The sequence below is a fragment of the Protopterus annectens genome, chromosome 16.part0, assembly GCF_019279795.1.
Source record: "Protopterus annectens isolate FY-2018-M chromosome 16.part0, PAN1.0, whole genome shotgun sequence".
Classification (NCBI taxonomy): Eukaryota; Metazoa; Chordata; order Ceratodontiformes; family Protopteridae; genus Protopterus; species Protopterus annectens.
The window spans coordinates 133,281,775-133,305,994 of record NC_056750.1 but is presented as its reverse complement, the minus strand read 5'-3'; the positions used below and the strand labels follow the sequence as shown (position 1 = coordinate 133,305,994).

The window sequence follows — 24,220 nt, the reverse complement described above, 5'->3', positions numbered from 1 at the left end:
TTTATTCCCTTCCTGTGTGTCTGTGTAAGGGATTAATTGGTGTGTTTGTTGGGACTGTTTGTGTTTCTCCCTTCTAGGATGTCAAAAGAAGGCAAGGTCTCAGGCTAAGAAGTGTGACCAGTGCTGTCAGAAAATGTCTCTGACAGACGGTCACACTTGTGTTTATTGCCTGGGGTTTTGCACCTGCAGGACTCCTGTGCGTTGTGTCATGCTTTTAGCCAGAGAGTCCTGCAGGAAAGGAGGAACAAATTAATCCTCCGAGGTTTACTTAAACCTGAAGGTTCTCCTCCTAAGTCAGGGTCAGGAAAACCCCTTAAGCCACCGGTTCAGGCTACTGTGTCCAAGCCTCCTCCGGTGGCTCGCCCGTGGAGAGACATCGCTCCGGCTGGAGTCGAGTACTTCTTCTGTTAGAGTAGTGGGTTCTGCGTCGGCCGCCCGAGCACCCTGACTACTGTGGTCTTGTCGGCTCCGGCTGGAGCCGACGCTGTATCCAGCATCAGAGCCGAGAAATCCTCAGCTCCATCTGGAGTTCTAGGGACTTCGGCTCCGATGGCTTCAACCTTAAGAGATCTCGGTCCCCTCTATTATGAGTATCCATTCGCCCGGATCTCCTCTTTTGTCGGAGCGGAGCCATCGGAGCCGATCTTCGAGATCTTCCAGGCTGTCTGACCACGATTTAGAGAGGGTGGTAAGCAGGCTGTTGAAGTCTCAGGCACTGGCCCAAATGCTCCATAGCCCGTCTCAACAGACTTCGCTATAGCCCGATTCTTGAGTTTCCTCCTCCGACTCCACACCAGAGTTCGGAGCCGGAGCTGGGGACAGCGACTGTTTCGATGCGGAGCCGATACATCCTTCGCTCCATCGCCTTCGGCTCCGACCTCCTTGAGACCTTCCTTGGAGGGATCCGGTCGTCGGGTTTCACTGTCGGCTCCGGGGGCTAGTGGCATCGACCCTTGTCCGACCCCGCTCTCCCTCTCGGGCTTCGCTTTGGTAAGCTCGGTGCCGACATCGGCCTCGAGCCTCTCTCTCCTGAGCTGACCATTCCTGTTTCTTCGAGCGGTGTGTTCCGTCTCCCGGGGAGAGGAGCCTTTGAGGTGATGAGGAGTGTCCTGGCCTCTGAGCCTGGTCAACAGTCTATCCCTCTAGCCTCCTCATCAGTGCCTGCAGATGTCTCTTGCCGCCTCTTGCTCTCAGGCCCAGGGATCCATCGCCCCAGGTTTCCCCACTGGAATTTCCTCCTCTTCTGAGGTTTCTCCTGACCCTGCAGGGGAACCCTCGAAGAGGACGTAAGAGGAAACACACAGACTCCCCTGAGTCTACTACATCTGATACCAACTTAGATGAGTCGGAGGGGTTCCCCACGGTCCCCCTCTGAGGATGTCTCCTTTTCAGACATCCTTGAGCTCCTCAAACAGAGGGGAATTGGCCCTCCATGCTACCCCTGTCACAGGTTTTAACAACCCCACAAGGGTTAAATGCAGGCCCATATAGGCAGACAAGGATGCAACACAGAGTAACCTCCCTATGTAACCTCTGTCACTGAAACTGAGACTAGGCCCCACATCCTGATTGGCCGGCAGCAACAGCTAGGAGTTAAAGGGGACCTGTGTAGTACACGTAGACATTGAGCTGCAAGAAAGCTGTGTAGACACCTACCAGACTACAAGCACTTGTCAGCCCCATGGCTGTGTGAACTGCACATAGTGAAACCCTACCAGAACAGGCAGTCAGAGCAAGGAGGAGTGCAGACAGCTGCACAGGGCCACTGTGGCAGGCAGCACTACTTCACAGGATACAACACAAGGTGGTGTACAGCAACTATTCTAACGTCTGACAGTGATTTGTACTAGGGTCGTGTCTACATCCTGTTCCCAGCTACACTGGCCGTGATGGATACTGAGAGGCCATCAACAAGTGGTGTTACCATGATGGAATCTATGTACCTGTATAGCCCCTGTCAGCTTGGCAACAGATACAGCACAGTGCCCAGCCAATGGGGCAAACCAATGCTGGTAGTGGAGGGATACCTCTACCATTTGGAGGATGAAGCACCACCTAAACAGTACTGGGCATGTATCAAGCAGAGAGTAAAGGCCTGCAGAGGTCGTGCCATCGCTGTTCATCAGGATGAGGGGGGAGAACTGCTGAAATCACTGCCACACCAGCTCAGCCCATATGCAACAATAGCCCAAGTGGCTACACTGCGAGCAGAACTGCGGCAGAAGGTAGTAACCGGCAATGATTTGCCAAGCCTGGTAATGCAGAGTGTCCTAGGCACAGCGGATGACAATGTACTACAAGAGATGCCTTGCCATGCCACCCTGCATCATAGCATGACCAGGGTACGGCAGAGGGCACGGGCATCCATGACCACACCTCCAGTAACACTCACGGATATTGATGTCAGCCAGTATCTACTCCATAGTGGCAGCTTTATCCTCCGTAGAAGGTCTGATATGGATGGTACTGATTCCTTGGTTCTACTTACAACATCACAGAATCTGAATGATCTGTGCAGGTCTGACATCATTCTTGGGGATGGTACCTTCTCCACATGGGCTGATATATGTCGCCAGCTGTATACATTACATGGATGTACTGGCACCCCCACCTCAGCAAGGATTGTCCCCCTGGTGTACTGTCTCATGACACAGAAGTCAGAGTCTGCATACAACAATATGTGGGAGATACTGAAGGGTATGGCCACAGAACAAGGATGCACCTTGGCTTCACAGTATATTATGACTGATTTTGAGAAGGCAGTGATCCATGCCAGCCATAAGGCATTCCCTAAGAGTATTCCGAAGGGGTGCCTATTCCATTTTGCACAGATCATTTGGTGCCAGATCCAGCATCACCACCTTGTGGCCCTCTATGGTATGGACACTGCTTTCTCAATTGCCATTCGCAAGCTAATTGCGTTGGCATTCTTACCACTGGAAGATATCCCTGCATTTCTGGACATTGTGGATACTTTACCAGACTGTGCGCAGCCTATTGGAGTATTCCTGGACCATCATTATGTGCGAGGCTGACCACGGAAGTATGCATCCCGCTGCTCTGCACAGCAACGACTGCCATCATCCTACCCTTTGAGGTTTTGGAATGTGTGTGATGTCTCTGACATGGACTTCCCATGGTCTAATAACCAGGTGGAGGCATGGCATCGTTGGCTGAAGGTGTTACTGGGATGCCCTACTGTGCAGCTATCTGACCTTCTGTCTATTCTGCAACAGGAACAGAACCTGACAGATACCCAATGGGAGTCTCTTTTGAGGGGGATGCCTGTGACACCACTTAGGAAGGCTATTGTTGTAAGGGAGCATCGCCTAAAGCACATCTTGCAACATAAGTGTGACTACAGTGATATGCAGGATTTTCTCCGTGCTGTGGCACATTTCTACAAGTTGTGATTATATCTGGGTTTAGTATGCACCAAGCACTACACACATCGCTTTACATATTGTGTTAATAAAGGCTTTGTCCACAGCACACAGGTTTCACACTACCACTTTCATGCCCACTTGGCATCCTATGCCAGGCACACATTCCACTGACAGTTGCACATGGTGGCTCCTAGGGGGGTGCAGAGTGTATCACTGAGGTGGTTTGTGTCTGCCACCTGTGGTTAGGGTGCAGAGGGTTCCTCTATCCCCACAGGGAATTGTCCACAGGCATTTGTCACTGCAGCTAAACTGCCAACCTGCCATGTGCCCACATCCAGCTGTCTCACAGGGGGGTGTCGCACCATCTAGGCACCTGAACCCATATATTTATATACATTTTTAGATTGCCAAATGGTCTAAGGTTTATTTATTTCCAGCCGTGTAGTATATTGTCTTGGATAAAATCACAGACTTAATAATCTGGTAAAATAAGAGGGATCACATTATTCATTTTATTTAAAGTACGTAAGGGTTATATTATTATGGCAGCTACTAAGTAGGGCAGGACCAGCTCGAATGTCGCACTGATGGGGAAGGAATGTGAATTTAACATGTGTACCAATAACACTTTGTTTTATAACACAATAAACCACTCCCTTGCCTGATAAAAAGTATATATATATATATATATATATATATATATATATAGAAAGCTTGTGAGGAAACTTGTACTCTTTTATTTATCACTTGTCTGTGTACTTAATAAAGGATTTTCAACTGAAAACAGACTGCCTACCCTGCTTGGGTTACTTTTGAATACTTAGTGATTCTGTGCAATATTTCAAATTATATGTTTTTTATTATTTTTTTTTAATTAGGACAAGTTTAAGTACACTACTTCTACTACCATTATTTGATTAATATACAGTGATTAACTATATATATATGGATTGAAAATCTTCCACACAGATAAGTTTCTTACACTGTTTTGTTTTGTTTTTTTTTTAATTCAAGCCAGGCAATCAGATATCTGTGGGTGTTAATAATAGTATACACTGTCCACAACAGCAGCAACATTCTATTAATGTTTTTTTTTAATCATTATGGTAATGTTGATGGAAGTGGGGCGGCATTGCAGTATGTTTAAGTTTATAACCATGGCCATTATTTCTGCTCCTTTCTTGGTGATCATACATTGGAGGTGATCACTAGAAGCAGATATCTATTTGGAGTAGCAGTCTCTGTAGAATCAAAGAACAGTTGAGTCCATTACTGGTGGATTACTTTCTGGACTGCACTCTTGTTCTACAAATTCCTGGATCCATCACTGGCAGCTGTGAGATAATGATTTTTTTGTTGAAATGCAGGCAAAAGGACATAATGTAAATGGTCTTAAGAATTTGGGCATAAATGTCATAGAGAAAGTTGAAGTATTAATCAGTGTAGAATAAATAACAGTCCTGCTTGGAAGAGACTGTGATGCCCGTGCACTGGTCCAGCAATCAAGGAGCCTCAATCCTCACCACTAACACCAGTGAGGGGTGTCCATATAGGGAAAGGATAATAAATACTCACACAGTAAAGTACAATTTCCCTTTAAAACACACAGAGATCACAGTCAGTCTGGGGCTGGTTTCTTCCTTTCTCTCCAGGTCCCCAATAAGACTCCCCACTGGCACAGCTATAGGGTCCAGATCTCAGTCTAATGGGCAAGCTGAAACCTCCAGCACCCTCTCTGTTCAACCAGTGCTTCATGTCCCTGCCCAAGTAGCTGACACACACGCTTTGAGATGAGTTATATACAACCACACAGACACTCCTGGGGATGGCTGGCACAGGTTCTCCAGCTGTGCCCTTTTTCTGCCCAGTCTAAAAGGTAGTACCAGCTGCCACCACCCACTAATATCAGCTACTCGAAGGCCCTTCTGAAAGGGTGTTCAATTATTACTGGTAATATTATTATCCAAATGGTAAGTGTGACTGAACAGTAAAGGCTTATTAGAGTGACTTGGTACAATATCACTATATACATGCAATGTACTCTTAGAGCTTAAATTATCTTGACACAAAACAACCACAATAGAAAGGTTTAAAATATTTAATAATAAATAATAAAAACACAAGACAATACTTCTTACTACACAGTGCTAGTCAAGAGTTCAGAGATCACTGGGTTGGGAGGGTGGCCTAATGGTTAAGGTGTTTGCCTTACAAACACAAAGTGCAGGGTTTGAGTCTCACAAGGGATAATTGGCTAGGCTTAAAATGGCTTGCAAGGGCAGTTAGCTTAGTACTAATCTATGAACCTATAAACAGATAAATACTTAAAATAATACCGTAGAAAAGTTCTGACATCACAGAAAAACAAACTAATCTAATCTTCCTATTTCCTAGCTATATCTAAGAAAAACCAGTTCTAAATAACTTACATATAGAAACAGGCAGTGCTGGTAATGTTGGATGTTCTCAAGACAAAATGCTTTGAGCTCTCTGATTCTCTCTCTTTAAATTGATAACACAGAGCTGCTTCACATGACATCATTCTTCACATTTCTCTGGTGTTCCCAGGCTAACAGAAACTACATTTGCATTATTTATACCTGGTTAGAAACCAGATCAATAAAGGACATTTATACATGCAAATTCTAGCCATCAACTCTGGTGTTAAAACAATAGGCAGGATGCCTCCCTCTAGACATATCAGCTCTGAATTTTGACATCAAAGACAGTCATAAAATGCTTGACTTAGCTTTCTTACAGCAGAGTGCACTGTTGTTACACTTTTGCAGTTCAATATCCAATGCAGTCTTTGCACATTTCTGAGAACAAGCCTGTGGCTTACATTAATATTTACAAATGACATAATTATCTATAAAATTCTATCTGGCTAGGCTGGCAGCCTTTACCTATCTTCACAGAGACATCTACCATGTAATGTAATCTGACAGGGAATATAGACAGTTCAAGAAAATGGAGATTCTAAAGATGGGTGTCAATGGATTGATGTGTCTTTGTTATCATGTAATAAAGCAGACAGGAAATATATAAGTAGTTAATACGGGGATTACATGATGATACACATGCCAAAAATAAGAAAATCACTGTAAAGACCTCCAGCACAGTAAAAAAATGTGTAAAAAAACAGGAACTCAAAATCATCATATGAAGAGTTTTGATGTTAATATAAATAGCAACATATCATTTAATAGTGATGCTGGTAGTGTCACCAGTATGACCAAAGAAAACACTTCCCTAAGAAGAATAGCAGGAGAATACATTTCTTCTGGAATCCATTTATAAAGAAGATGGATGGATAGCCAGAAACTCCTTTCTAGGTAGTATAGACATATGTATGTTTTACAAGTACTTTGATATAGGAAAAATGTTTCTGTTTAGCAGAGGTGAATATTCAGATATTAAACTACAAATATCTCATATGTCTTTGGGAGAAAATAAGAGAACCAATGGTATGTTCAGAAGTAATAATGATATGCAGTGGAAGGAAATGCATCCTTGCAGGAAACTGGAAACTAGCACAAAGCTGAGCTTACAATATCAAGATTATTATCTAGGACATTCTAGGGTGAATATATGAATAGAAAATAGCTGAAATTTATAAAAGTAGCATTTGAACTGAAGAAGGCAGGAAACAGCTTCCTAATATCTGTGTTTTCATATCACCAAAGGCTAATAACCAGCTCTTTGATGAGTTATTTTTTTACTACTATCTGTTAGCCTAATCATTCTGAGATACTTTACTGTCCTCACTAGAAAGTGAGAAAACTTAGAGAACATAGACACTAGCATTTACAACACATCAGGTTATGACATTTTATTACACATCATATTTTTCATTTGTTTAGCATGGTAAAATACTGATCAAAGTAGACTATTTTAGGTTCAGCTTGGGGTTTTTACAATACAAGTCCAGTATATCATGCACATGTAACAAATATAAAGGAGGCTATTGTGATAAAGCTAACAATGCTAGGATGCTATAAAAACATATACAAAGATACAAAGTGTACAAATATACAGTTTAAGGTAAGGAGGATGGAAAGGATGGAAGAAGAATGTGTGAGGGAAGAAAGGATGACTATGTTAGGAACAGTGGAAGGATAGGTATTAAGGCAGGAGGATGGTGAAGGGGTACCTGGAATTAATGTCTTTAATTAATAGACAGGATATAATTATTGTGAGCAGCAGCTTCAATAACGCAGTAGAGCAAGAGTTACATTGTGGCATTGTTAGTATAGCATTTACAAGTATTAAATTGTGGCATCATTAGTATAGCATTTACAAGAGTTACACTGTGGCATCATTAGTATAGCATTTACAAAAATTACATTGTGGCATCATTAGTATAGCATTTACAAGTATTACATTGTGGCATCATTAGTATAGCACTTACAAGTATTAAATTGTGGCATCATTAGTATAGGATTTACAAGAGTTATATTGTGGCATCATTAGTATAGCATTTACAAGAGTTACATTGTGGCATCATTAGTATAGCATTTACAAGTATTACATTGTGGCATCATTAGTATAACTTTTACAAGTAGCTGCTTCTTGTAGCAGTGTTTTAGCTGTTTTTAAAACTCCTGGTAGGTGGAAAGAGATGCAGTATTCCCTGTGAGGGAATCACCTGGCTGGGATATCATGTTAGTGAAGCTGTAGTCTGGAGGAAGGAAGGGTGGTTGTATTGCTGAGTAATAAGTTAAGGTTCTAACTGGTCATTCTTTTTATTAGCTGACTATCAGAAAAGGGAGAGGGGGTGTTTGAGGTTTAGCAGTTTGTATTTGAGAGAGGCTAGTGCAAGAGTGAATCTCTTGGTGAACTGATAGCAACTTAGGTTTCTTTAGGACACTAGAGTGATGTTTTCTTTTGGGTGCAGAGAAGTAACAAATTTATAGAGACTGTTAGCTATCCTTTGGTTGGACAGCATTTTTTTCTTAGACATATTTACAATTATTGGGAGTCTGTATTCAAATTTTGGCATCATAATGCTTTTTACTGTAGTTGATCTGCTTTTTGGAGAGGTGATTATATTTCATTTGACCAGAAAAGTAGATGGTTAATTTTGGATTATTTTATGTGTGTTGGACGCTGACGCTTTGCTTGAGCAATATTCATAGCTATTTAAAGTATGAGGTTGTTTTGGTTTGTTGGAGGATATCGTACTGAGCAACCCAGTGTTTGAGTACACTGGTTGCCTTTTGCTTTGTGCTAAAAAACATTGCTTTGTTTGTGCCAGCATTTAGTATAAGTCTGTTATTGGATAGCTAAGTGGAAAGGAGTAAGAGGTAATTTTCTAAAAATGATAAAGAAATGGAAGTTAAAACAAATTATTCAAACATTGATAAAGCTGAATACAACTAGATATGTACTTTTGCTGCAGGAGGACAGGTAGTTCTAGGATTATATTACCTTATTTCCTATGATAGTGCAGATCATTCCACACTAAATATCTCAATCATATTGAAGAATGCATTATCTATTTCTTGTAAAAGAAATAAAGCATATGCACTTTTTGAAGATTTCTTAGGTGATGTGAGGTAGCAGAACAGCATGGAGGAGTTTAAAAATCTTGGCTAGAAGTGATTAAAGTTCACTGATCCACAAGTTAGAGAGGCTGGAAACAAATGGATATCAAAATCTATTCAGTGGGAAGATACCAAGAGAATTAAATATAGGATTTACAGGGACTCCAAAGGTTTAATAACCAAAAATAACATGTTCCAATGGGAGGAGGGATGAGAATGAATATTGTACGAAAAGGCAAATTATTATTTCTAGCACTTTCAACAGCAGATCACAATTTATATGCAAACATAGTCCAAATAAGAATTAGATCAATCCATAACCAAGTTAAAAACATAGTAACTGGATGGTTGGAATGCAGTATGAGAACCAACTGAACCACAGATACTGAAAAGAAGAGGATCTCTAATGGGTCCAGTAGTACTCACTGTGTATTTAAGCAACTTGTACATGTCTGACAAATTATGATTCATAAAATACATCATTGGGATTAAAGCGGGCACCTCTGTTTCTACCACAGATAATTGTCAAAGAATCTAAGAATGTTTAACCTATGAATTGACTTGGTGAGGACCAGTAAACTGCATATAAACCTGGATAAAACAGCTATTTTTCATTTAGAAAAAAATAGATAAGATTACCCTTACTTTTGTGACAGTAAAGAAACCAAGTGCAATAAAATACAACAGTATTTTATTTGTATTAAGATTAATTTTGCTGGACACTGAATCCTAAGATTTTGAAGGCAAAAAAGAACATGAGTTACCTTTTGAGGTATGTTACCAGCAAAAATACCCTGCAAATGATATTACTATGTACAACTCACATTAGTCTGACACTGGAATATGGTAGCCATCAAGAATCTATCATCTAGAGAGATCATGTGTAGAATAAACTGTCCTCAAACAACACCAAGACAGAAATGTAACCCATGCTAAACTACTTGGGGGTTACCATCGATGAAAACCTGAAATTCAACTACCACATAAAACAGGCTGTAAAGAAGATTAATCAAAAATTGGGAGCTCTCTATAGATCCAAATCCTACCTAATAGAGCAGGTTAGAATCAGCGTAGATTCATCTCTTCTCATTCATACTTCTCAATACACAGTCCCTATACTCATTGGTTTACAGTCCATTCAAGTCTCCTTACCTTACCAGTGCTATTCTAAAACTGCAAAGTTTGATGCCAACCATCATTATACGATACATCACTGCCTTGCGCTAAAGTGATTTCAGTGACTAAAATTAAGGCAATGTTTAACCTGTACACAGCTTGTCACAACAAATAAGATCATATATGATCAAAACAAAAGGCCAAGTCTAAGCAATATTCTTCAGCTCTATACTACACTCTTCTAACAAGATGTTGCTAAGTGTGACTAAATCAACCAGTACTTGATGGATACCCTGTATAATCCTTCTCCTCTCTGTCTCAATAAAACCTTGAATCACCAACATAATTCCCTTTTCCTATAGCTCTTAAAAATGGCAAGCATCAATTAAAACATGATCTTCCCCATGGAAGTTTTTTTTTTATTTTGAATCCAGATATTTAAATATGGGTTCCGTCATGGAACCTTCAGCTGCCACTATCTCTCTCAATGGTGGATTATAAATCTCCTTATGTACTTTTGGAATACCAAATATAGAGGGGATATCCATGGGGAAAATTATGTTTTAATTGGTTCTTGGCATTTTTAAGATCTATAGGAAAGAGCAATTATGTTGGTGATTCAATGTTTGTTGGAATTGACGTGAAAGTCTCAATAAAACCTGGAATTCCATATCTCTGTCTCTCTCTTACAGTTTAAAAAAAATAACTGTTTCAAACTACACGTAAAGGATCACCTATAAGTACTCGACTATGCTCTTGCACCACTGCTGAGATAAGAAATGCCACCCCCTCTCAGCCTGTCTCCCTGGGCTTCTCTGCAGTCTATATAGCATCTCTACTACCTAAATGACTCCCATACTCCACCTGGCATAACTGCACTCTGGTCTATTGAGTCCTGTATTTCAAAAAACCTCTTGTGCATATTGTAAACCTCACAATTTACATTTTTTTCTGCCATAAAGCTTTGTAACAAATTGCATTATATGTCAAATATAAATATTCTGTTTTCATTTTCTTGTCCTCAAATTTAACAGTCATATTTTTATTCTAATGTGTACTATTTTAATATCAGATATAAAAAAGTCTTTATCAAACTGTGACTAACTTATATTGATCTTAAATGCATTTATGCTTATTGTCTAAAAATTAATAACTATTGTTTTAATTTTAATCATTTTATTGTGGAGCTTTTCACCTTGGACCTTCACTGAAAGGAGCATGGACCTTACTAACAGGTTTACAGGTATGGCAGTCATTCAGTACGAGGAAACACAGATGCAGTTAGGGCTTAAACTGTTATAGCATAGATACTTTAGTTGGCATTAAATACCTGGGTTCAATGTACAGATTTAAAAATGGCTGCCCATGCATTTAATCTTAAAAATAAGAAATGTCATTAGCGGTTAAACCTTTAGGAATGATCAAGAGAAAGAGGTGGGTCTCTCTAGAAGCAACTTATAAACTTATGAATGGAACAGGCTGCCACTGTCAAGCTGACAATCTGGGTTCCTCCAAAAGGTGATGGATTTATATGCTACAGAGTGTGGCATTTATTTTCTAAGGTAGCAAGTATAATATCTTCAACAGATATATTATTTTGATGTATATGTTATATTAATTTTGAAGTATTCATCTGTTGGATATTTATTTAAAATGTACATAGCTGTTAGTGATATTAATAGTCACATAACTGCTTTATTCATTGAGAATATTCTAATTACTTTACATTGTATCACTACACTGTGCATGCACGTGCAAGCCCTCATGCAATGTAAAATCTGCACAGTACCCCCACTACTATGCCAAACTTACAATAATGTAACATCATTTCAAATACTACCCATCCAAGCATTAACCTGAGAGATTTGCAAGGCAAAAGAAAACATAATGTCCTATGAGGGAAGAAACATGAATTTCATTAGATTTTGCTATAATGATTTTATCATCCTGATGTATACATCCTATTACACAATGACAGTTCGGCAAAGCTAAGAAACGTGCATGCTGATTGGCCAATCCAACCAGTGTGCACATTGTAAATCCAAAGTAACCAAACAAAAAAGTCCGGCCTCTAATGTATCATGCACCCATGAATACAGTATACAGAATTCATAATCAACATTCTCCACAAAATAATAATCCTCTCACTACATTAAAACTTCAATAAAAAACTTTCAGTACTTTTTAGCAGCACTCGTGGCCAAGCAGAATGACTCTCTCTCTCTGTACTCTCTCTCTGTAATTAAATGACACAATAAAAACAACACATCAAAAGCTTGAACTCATTAGGAAAGTGTAGCCTTAATCTGCAGTAAACTCCCAAATGTAAAACCAGTAGCCAACAAATACACTTACACCAATATCACTACGATTAATAAATGAACATGCCCCAACTGAAAAAATGCAAACCTTGTTTTAAATAAAAAAATGTTGGAAGACACCTTTTTCATACTGCTGCTGAAATGACACACACATTCTCAACAGTGGTACTAACACACATTTGCAAAGAAAGCGTGAAGAAAAATAGATGAAACAGACACAGTGGCTGAGTACAGCCAAACAATATACAAAAGCACCCAAATGCCTCAAAAACTCAGCTTTAAGAAGGGAGCACACACTATTTCCTCCTCCCAAGCCATACATTTCTAAACAGAAAAAAACAAGGCTCTCTCCTAAAGACTGTGCTTCATCCCACTACCACACAGAGTCATTCTGCTTGCACTTAAAAGGGCATCAATCAGGAACTCACGTTCATTCTTAACCACAGCGTGCCTCCCTCAAGTAAATGACTACATATCCCTGAACCTCACAGTCAGCATAAGAACCATTTTACTAAGAGCACACACTTAAATAGTTTATTAATTGTAGTGACATTGGCGTAAGTGCATTTGTTGGCTACTGGTTTTTTGTTTGGGAGTTTACTGCAGATTAAGGATATACTTTTCTAATGAACACTTGTAAAAAATAATAAATGAAGATCCTTCGCTGTACCATAAAGGGCTGTCCTCCAGGCTATATATCAAAGTCTATCACCAGGTCAAACGATCATTGTATATCCAACACACTGAGCAGGTCCAAGCAACTGTATTTATTAGTCCAAACATGATAAAATCACATAGACCACAAACATGACATGAAACAACAGTAAAAAATGGTGATTGAGCGCGCTTTCGTCTTCACTTAGTAAACTTCATCAGAATCACGTAATCACTTGGAATTGAATGCTTTAAATATCAAAACATGGCAGGACACCATTGGTTAATTAATTAATTGTTATTCCAGATCGTTTTAAGCCAAACTGATACTTTAAAAACTTTTTTCTTCATAAATAGCCCAACTTACAAAACGAATAGTTCACTTAATATAGACTCCAAAGAGCATGTATGTCTATAAAATTTTAAAAAATAAATAATATATGTATATATCTACTTTTACATATTGTTTAAAATGACTCACTAATAATAATAGTATAACCAGGTAAATATGAATGTTACACAATGGATGAAAAAATGTTAACATTGTATACAAAATGGTATAATAAATAATATATCCATCTATTAAAATAATAGGATATGTGCATTATAAAATGTATATATATGTACACCCTATTAATAAATATAAATATAAATATAAATATAAATATAAATTTAATATATAAATATAGATAGGCAACAACATAGTACACTGAATACAAAATGTAAAAATTACTACATATAGGAATTTCATTTGAGGTTATTTGCTAAAAGTTTCAGGGCTGGTTTAATGGATAGGTGGTCATTCATCCCCATGGGACCGCAGGCATCTAGTTTAAGCTGCCAAATTAACTCTCTATATTCCAACAGGGATTCCCAATCTCCACCCCTATCACCCTTTTTAACCTCCTCCAGCACCCAGAACTTAAAATTAGCTTTTTCACATGTATTAGTATGTCTAAATAGGGCGTTGTTATAATTCCTTCTACTGATATCCCTCATATGTTCGTAAATGCGCTTCCTTAACTGACGTTCCGTCTTACCTACGTAATATGCTCCACAGGTGAGACAGTAAGCAAGGTAAACAACGCCCTTAGTGTAACAGGTAAAATACCCATTACACCTAAGTTTTCTCCCAATACCTTTCACAAATATTTCCTTATCTCCAGAAATGAAGGAGCACTGCCCACACCTACCACATCTATGTGTTCCGGTCTTATTTATCACCCCCTTCCCTTTTAATGGATTTTTCTTCTCAAATAGATCCTTAAAATTAAGATTTTTTTCTATAAGTGAATTTTAGGGGTTGCTGGAAAATTGATGAATTAATACACATCCTTGAAAAGATTTTCCAAACCTCGTGTATACCCCTTTGTATCCACTCACATCCCTTGTAGTATGTAAATATCAATCTTGGAATTTCATCTTTATCAATACCAATATTTTTGGTTTTTCTGGTATTGACCACATCTGAGTTACCATTTAGCAGGGGTGGGTAATGAGTATTACGTTTTTTCATTACTTCCCTTTTTACATTTCTAATTAGTTCAATAGGATACCCTCTTTCTCTAAATAAACCCTGTATTTTGTCCATTTCCTGCTTACATTCTGTGTTGTCACTAGTCATCCTGGAAGCTCTGACCATTTGCCCCTTAATAATGTTTCTTCTCAAATATAAGGGATGGTCACTTTGAAAATGTACATAGGAATTGGAAAAACAACTTTTCTTAAAGACCTTGGATTTGTATTGCTTGTCTTCTCTATTTTTTATAATGGTGATATCAAGGTAGTTGACATAATCAATATTATATTGATATGTAAACTCTAAAAAATTGGTGGTAGTGTGTATGTAATGTATAAATTCCTCAATCTGTGCAGTGTTACCATCCCAGACAATAAATACATCATCCAAAAATCGAAAATATTGTTTAATATGTTTCCAAAATCGGGATTTAAATACAAATTCAAGTTCCCAATAAAGCATAATAATGTTTGCATATATTGGGGCGCAGGCTGATCCCATAGCCACCCCCCCAATCTGATGATAGATGTCTCCCTGGAAATAAATAAAGTTATTTTTTAGAACAACCTCAATATATTCTAATACTAATCTAAAATCGGTATTGCTTAAGAATTTAAACTCTGTTAACATACTCTCAAACCATTTAAGACCAGTATTGTGGGGTATTACTGAAAAAAGATCTTTGACGTCAATGGTAATAAAACCATAACAATCATCATAGGGAATGTTATTGAATTTCTCCAAAAAATCCCATGAGTCTATTAAAATATGGGGGTAGTCATGATACAAAGGTTTCAACTTGTTGTCCACAAATATTGCTAAAGTCTGTGTCTTTGAGCACTGGGATGTCACAATGGGCCTAAGTGGGGGGTTTTTTGCATCTTTATGTATCTTGGGAATCCCAAAAATCTCCGGAATTACCGGTTTGGGAACCCTAAGAAAATTATATAAATCAAGGTCTATAGAACCCTGAATCAAATTATCTTCCAGGTAAAAGTCAATTTTCTTATACCAAATATTCATCTCATTCCTAGATGCAAGTTGGTATCTATTACCCTGGTTCAAAATCTCAACCATCCTCTTAGTGTAGTCCCAGTGGTCCATCAGAACTACCCCACCCCCCTTGTCGGGCTTCATAATCCTTACTCTCTCATTACCTTGTAACATTTTCAAAACTTTAACTTCTTCATCTGTTAAATTCTCATATTCCTTTTTTACTTCATGTATTGAATAACCTTCCCTAACCATGTTTAAAGTACAAGTCTCAAAGTTAAAAATATCATGTTGTAAGGGTGGGTTGAAAATACTTCTTCTTCTAAGCCCTTTCCTTGTATCTGTTTCTTCATTTTGAAATATAGTCTTTAAATTTAATTTCCTGGCAAATAACTTAATATCCAATAGTATGTTTTCAATCCTCGGTTTGTGTACGGGTATAAATGAAAACCCCTTGGTAAAAATGTTAAAAAATTCTACAGTAACCTCTAAATCAGTAAAATTGTAAATATTAAAATTGTCACGTGTAAAAATTTTACATGCATTTGTATTCACCTGTTCAAGTGTGCCATTGTCCGCAATATTAAAAGACACTACATTACTATCCATATTTGTATCATTGACTTCAGGATAAACTTCCACACTAGAATTAACTTCCTCTCTAAAAGTGTCCTTGTCCGCATGGGTATCCAGATAAAATGAGGTATCTTGTACTACAAAATCAATTTCCCCTCTTATCTGTACCTGTTCCCCCCTTGCTTCCTGTAGGAATTGTCCCTTATTGCATCCGCATATGTAAAGGAACGATTCCGATTCTGGTTCCTTAGCCTTTCTGATCTTCGGGGGCCCACCACCTCTTTCTCCTCTAAAGGGTCAACCAGATTTATTTCATCACAATCACCCATTTCATTTACACTCTTATTAAGGCCTTGATTCCCATACCATTTATTATTTTCCACAATGGTATTCCTATGTTGAATGGGTGGATTTCCCCTATTATCTTTTCCATCATATCCACCTCTCAAATTCTGGTACCTAAAGGGCCTTCTGTTATATTTGTTGGGGTCAACATAGGCCCTATCCTCTTGGTAGTCACGTATATCACGATCAATTTTACCTAATTTCCTTTTGTAGTTACTAGCCACATTACAATCAACATCATGGAGTACCTTATAATACACATTCTTGTTTTCTTTAATAGTAAAAAGCAAGTCATTAGTAATTTCTTTCTGAATTTCATCAATTCTTTTTTTACTGTCCAAAAGAATATCCTCATTGCTACGTATCATAGCTTTTAAAATTAAAATTCCACAGTCATTAAGAATGTCTGAAATGGTTTTAAACAAATCACTGTTCCCTCGTATGTTGTTGGGATATTTATTCAGCCTAAGACCCTTGGGCACAATCTTACGCTCTACACATTGCGTAAGATACCAATTATCAAGACTTAAATTTCTATATTTATTTAATTCCAGTTCTAAAAGCTTACATTTGTCCTTGTAAGAACTGTAGTCCTTCCGTATATGAACTGTTTCGTCAGGTGCCTTTGAAAAGGAACGGTCTAGCCATTCTGTAAAATCCACATTACTGTAATTATCCAACCCTCGTTGCCTTGCCCATGTATCAGTTCTATTGGTACTGTTAGTATAACCTCCACTCGAACCAGGCAATGTAATCCGTAACCCGTGGTCGATGTTAGAACCATGTCCGTTACCTTCCTCAACACCTCCGGACCTCGCTACCGACCTGGACGTCACTTCTGGACTCCGTTGTGCACAAGGAATGGATCCGCTGGAACCTGGTGACTGAACGGAACCTGTTGCTCCTTCCGAATGAGCACGTACAAGCCGAACAAGTTGACTTAGAGGTGAGTTATCGTTTTCCATGGGGATTCCCTCGTACCGTCAACGGTTGTAACAGTTAACCACAACACCACCTCTCACACCGAACACTTGTAAAAAATAAAGATCCGTCGCTGTACCATAAAGGGCTGTCCTCCAGGCTATATATCAAAGTCTATCACCAGGTCAAATGAGCATTGTATATCCAACACACTGAGCAGGTCCAAGCAACTGTATTTATTAGTCCAAACATGATAAAATCACATAGACCACAAACATGACATGAAACAACAGTAAAAAACGGTGATTGAGCGCGCTTTCGTCTTCACTTAGTAAACTTCATCAGAATCACGTAATCACTTGGAATTGAATGCTTTAAATATCAAAACATGGCAGGACACCATTGGTTAATTAATTAATTGTTATTCCAGATCGTTTTAAGCCAAACTGATACTTTAAAAACTTTTTTCTTCATAAATAGCCCAACTTACAAAACGAATAGTTCACTTAATATAGACTCCAAAGAGCATGTATGTCTATAAAATTTTAAAAAATAAATAATATATGTATATATCTACTTTTACATATTGTTTAAAATGACAATGAAAAAGTCTTAATTTTAAGGATCTATTTGAGAAGAAAAATCCATTAAAAGGGAAGGGGGTGATAAATAAGACCGGAACACATAGATGTGGTAGGTGTGGGCAGTGCTCCTTCATTTCTGGAGATAAGGAAATATTTGTGAAAGGTATTGGGAGAAAACTTAGGTCTAATGGGTATTTTACCTGTTACACTAAGTGCGTTGTTTACCTTGCTTACTGTCTCACCTGTGGAGCATATTACATAGGTAAGACGGAACGTCAGTTAAGGAAGCGCATTTACGAACATATGAGGGATATCAGTAGAAGGAATTATAACAACGCCCTATTTAGACATACTAATACATGTGAAAAAGCTAATTTTAAGTTCTGGGTGCTGGAGGAGGTTAAAAAGGGTGATAGGGGTGGAGATTGGGAATCCCTGTTGGAATATAGAGAGTTAATTTGGCAGCTTAAACTAGATGCCTGCGGACCCATGGGGATGAATGACCACCTATCCATTAAACCAGCCCTGAAACTTTTAGCAAATAACCCCAAATGAAATTCCTATATGTAGTAATTTTTACATTTTGTATTCAGTGTACTATGTTGTTGCCTATCTATATTTATATATTAAATTTATATTTATATTTATATTTATATTTATTAATAGGGTGTACATATATATAAATTTTATAATGCACATATCCTATTATTTTAATAGATGGATATATTATTTATTATACCATTTTGTATACAATGTTAACATTTTTTCATCCATTGTGTAACATTCATATTTACCTGGTTATACTATTATTATTAGTGAGTCATTTTAAACAATATGTAAAAGTAGATATATACATATATTATTTATTTTTTTAAATTTTATAGACATACATGCTCTTTGGAGTCTATATTAAGTGAACTATTCGTTTTGTAAGTTGGGCTATTTATGAAGAAAAAAGTTTTTAAAGTATCAGTTTGGCCTAAAATGATCTGGAATAACAATTAATTAATTAACCAATGGTGTCCTGCCATGTTTTGATATTTAAAGCATTCAATTCCAAGTGATTACGTGATTCTGATGAAGTTTACTAAGTGAAGACGAAAGCGCGCTCAATCACCGTTTTTTACTGTTGTTTCATGTCATGTTTGTGGTCTACGTGATTTTATCGTGTTTGGACTAATAAATACAGTTGCTTGGACCTGCTCAGTGTGTTGGATATACAATGCTCGTTTGACCTGGTGATAGACTTTGATATATAGCCTGGAGGACAGCCCTTTATGGTACAGCGACGGATCTTTATTTTTTACAAGTGTTCGGTGTGAGAGGTGGTGTTGTGGTTAACTGTTACAACCGTTGACGGTACGAGGGAATCCCCATGGAAAACGATAACTCACTTCTAAGTCAACTTGTTCGGCTTGTACGTGCTCATTCGGAAGGAGCAACAGGTTCCGTTCAGTCACCAGGTTCCAGCGGATCCATTCCTTGTGCACAACGGAGTCCGGAAGTGACGTCCAGGTCGGTAGCGAGGTCCGGAGGTGTTGAGGAAGGTAATGGACATGGTTCTAACATCGACCACGGGTTACGGATTACATTGCCTGGTTCGAGTGGAGGTTATACTAACAGTACCAATAGAACTGATACACGGGCAAGGCAATGAGGGTTGGATAATTACAGTAATGTGGATTTTACAGAATGGCTTGACCGTTCCTTTTCAAAGGCACCTGACGAAACAGTTCATATACGGAAGGACTACAGTTCTTACAAGGACAAATGTAAGCTTTTAGAACTGGAATTAAATAAATATAGAAATTTAAGTCTTGATAATTGGTATCTTACGCAATGTGTAGAGCGTAAGATTGTGCCCAAGGGTCTTAGGCTGAATAAATATCCCAACAACATACGAGGGAACAGTGATTTGTTTAAAACCATTTCAGACATTCTTAATGACTGTGGAATTTTAATTTTAAAAGCTATGATACGTAGCAATGCAGATATTCTTTTGGACAGTAAAAAAAGAATTGATGAAATTCAGAAAGAAATTACTAATGACTTGCTTTTTACTATTAAAGAAAACAAGAATGTGTATTATAAGGTACTCCATGATGTTGATTGTAATGTGGCTAGTAACTACAAAAGGAAATTAGGTAAAATTGATCGTGATATACGTGACTACCAAGAGGATAGGGCCTATGTTGACCCCAACAAATATAATAGAAGGCCCTTTAGGTACCAGAATTTGAGAGGTGGATATGATGGAAAAGATAATAGGGGAAATCCACCCATTCAACATAGGAATACCATTGTGGAAAATAATAAATGGTATGGGAATCAAGGCCTTAATAAGAGTGTAAATGAAATGGGTGATTGTGATGAAATAAATCTGGTTGACCCTTTAGAGGAGGAAGAGGGGGAGGGCCCCCGAAGATCAGAAAGGCTAAGGAACCAGAATCGGAATCGTTCCTTTACATATGCGGATGCAATAGGGGACAATTCCTACAGGAAGCAAGGGGGGAACAGGTACAGATAAGAGGGGAAATTAATTTTGTAGTACAAGATACCTCATTTTATCTGGATACCCATGCGGACAAGGACACTTTTAGAGAGGAAGTTAGTTCTAGTGTGGAAGTTTATCCTGAAGTCAATGATACAAATATGGATAGTAATGTAGTGTCTTTTAATATTGCGGACAATGGCACACTTGAACAGGTGAATACAAATGCATGTAAAATTTTTACACGTGACAATTTTAATATTTACAATTTTACTGATTTAGAGGTTACTGTAGAATTTTTTTACCTTTTTACCAAGGGGTTTTCATTTATACCCGTACACAAACCGAGGATTGAAAACATACTATTGGATATTAAGTTATTTGCCAGGAAATTAAATTTAAAGACTATATTTCAAAATGAAGAAACAGATACAAGGAAAGGGCTTAGAAGAAGAAGTATTTTCAACCCACCCTTACAACATGATATTTTTAACTTTGAGACTTGTACTTTAAACATGGTTAGGGAAGGTTATTCAATACATGAAGTAAAAAAGGAATATGAGAATTTAACAGATGAAGAAGTTAAAGTTTTGAAAATGTTACAAGGTAATGAGAGAGTAAGGATTATGAAGCCCGACAAGGGGGGTGGGGTAGTTCTGATGGACCACTGGGACTACACTAAGAGGATGGTTGAGATTTTGAACCAGGGTAATAGATACCAACTTGCATCTAGGAACGAGATGAATATTTGGTATAAGAAAATTGACTTTTACCTGGAAGATAATTTGATTCAGGGTTCTATAGACCTTGATTTATATAATTTTCTTAGGGTTCCCAAACTGGTAATTCCGTCGATTTTTGGGATTCCCAAGATACATAAAGATGCAAAAAAACCCCCACTTAGGCCCATTGTGACATCCCAGTGCTCAAAGACGCAGACTTTAGCAATATTTGTGGACAACAAGTTGAAACCTTTGTATCATGACTACCCCCATATTTTAATAGACTCATGGGATTTTTTGGAGAAATTCAATAACATTCCCTATGATGATTGTTATGGTTTTATTACCATTGACGTCAAAGATCTTTTTTCAGTAATACCCCACAATACTGGTCTTAAATGGTTTGAGCATATGTTAACAGAGTTTAAATTCTTAAGCAATACCGATTTTAGATTAGTATTAGAATATATTGAGGTTGTTCTAAAAAATAACTTTATTTATTTCCAGGGAGACATCTATCATCAGATTGGGGGGGTGGCTATGGGATCAGCCTGCGCCCCAATATATGCAAACATTATTATGCTTTATTGGGAACTTGAATTTGTATTTAAATCCCGATTTTGGAAACATATTAAACAATATTTTCGATTTTTGGATGATGTATTTATTGTCTGGGATGGTAACACTGCACAGATTGAGGAATTTATACATTACATACACACTACCACCAATTTTTTAGAGTTTACATATCAATATAATATTGATTATGCCAACTACCTTGATATCACCATTATAAAAAATAGAGAAGACAAGCAATACAAATCCAAGGTCTTTAGGAAAAGTTGTTTTTCCAATTCCTATGTACATTTTCAAAGTGACCATCCCTTATATTTGAGAAGAAACATTATTAAGGGGCAAATGGTCAGAGCTTCCAGGATGACTAGTGACAACACAGAATGTAAGCAGGAAATGGACAAAATACAGGGTTTATTTAGAGAAAGAGGGTATCCTATTGAACTAATTAGAAATGTAAAAAGGGAAGTAATGAAAAAACGTAATACTCATTACCCACCCCTGCTAAATGGTAACTCAGATGTGGTCAATACCAGAAAAACCAAAAATATTGGTATTGATAAAGATGAAATTCCAAGATTGATATTTACATACCACAAGGGATGTGAGTGGATACAAAGGGGTATACACGAGGTTTGGAAAATCTTTTCAAGGATGTGTATTAATTCATCAATTTTCCAGCAACCCCTAAAATTCACTTATAGAAAAAATCTTAATTTTAAGGCTCTATTTGAGAAGAAAAATCCATTAAAAGGGAAGGGGGTGATAAATAAGACCGGAACACATAGATGTGGTAGGTGTGGGCAGTGCTCCTTCATTTCTGGAGATAAGGAAATATTTGTGAAAGGTATTGGGAGAAAACTTAGGTGTAATGGGTATTTTACCTGTTACACTAAGGGCGTTGTTTACCTTGCTTACTGTCTCACCTGTGGAGCATATTACGTAGGTAAGACGGAACGTCAGTTAAGGAAGCACATTTATGAACATATGAGGGATATCAGTAGAAGGAATGATAACAACGCCCTATTTAGACATACTAATACATGTGAAAAAGCTAATTTTAAGTTCTGGGTGCTGGAGGAGGTTAAAAAGGGTGATAGGGGTGGAGATTGGGAATCCCTGTTGGAATATAGAGAGTTAATTTGGCAGCTTAAACTAGATGCCTGCGGTCCCATGGGGATGAATGACCACCTATCCATTAAACCAGCCCTGAAACTTTTAGCAAATAACCCCAAATGAAATTCCTATATATAGTAATTTTTACATTTTGTATTCAGTGTACTATGTTGTTGCCTATCTATATTTATATATTAAATTTATATTTATATTTATATTTATATTTATATTTATTAATAGGGTGTACATATATATAAATTTTATATTGCACATATCCTATTATTTTAATAGATGGATATATTATTTTTTATACCATTTTGTATACAATGTTAATATTTTTTCATCCATTGTGTAACATTCATATTTACCTGGTTATACTATTATTATTAGTGAGTCATTTTAAACAATATGTAAAAGTAGATATATACATATATTATTTATTTTTTAAAATTTTATAGACATACATGCTCTTTGGAGTCTATATTAAGTGAACTATTCGTTTTGTAAGTTGGGCTATTTATGAAGAAAAAAGTTTTTAAAGTATCAGTTTGGCTTAAAACGATCTGGAATAACAATTAATTAATTAACCAATGGTGTCCTGCCATGTTTTGATATTTAAAGCATTCAATTCCAAGTGATTACGTGATTCTGATGAAGTTTACTAAGTGAAGACGAAAGCGCGCTCAATCACCGTTTTTTACTGTTGTTTCATGTCATGTTTGTGGTCTATGTGATTTTATCATGTTTGGACTAATAAATACAGTTGCTTGGACCTGCTCAGTGTGTTGGATATACAATGCTCGTTTGACCTGGTGATAGACTTTGATATATAGCCTGGAGGACAGCCCTTTATGGTACAGCGACGGATCTTTATTTTTTACAAGTGTTCGGTGTGAGAGGTGGTGTTGTGGTATACTTTTCTAATGAGTTCATGCTTTTGATTTGTTGTTTTTATTGTGTCATTTAAATTAAAACACAAATAAACAATAAACAAAAACTGAAAGTGTGGACTATTTTATCTCACAGAAAGTGGAAGAATGCAAAGTAAAGCAAACAAAGACCTAAATAACAACAACGGAAAGATAACACAACACAAACTAACACCATTGTATAATAGCAATAACCCACGGCTGGGTGTGGGTAATGCTGGATTTACCCAAGTTCGGCTTTGTTTGGTCACTCGGGCTTCGCCCTCATGACCAAACATGCCAGTTGTGGGTAAATCCAGCATTACCCACACCCAGCCATGGGTTATTGCTATAGTATATCATTTTTTTCCAGAACATATTTAGTGTGACGATTGCCTCAAACAGCACCACCATTACTACTGAATGATAATCTCATACTTGGTATTTCC

The 24,220-nt window shown here is 37.6% G+C and overlaps 1 gene segment (V, D, J or C); it reads left to right on the top strand.

The window, feature by feature from the left end:
• The window catches only part of LOC122790892, a 367,647-nt gene that overhangs the window by 193,340 nt on the left and 150,087 nt on the right, over positions 1–24,220 (top strand).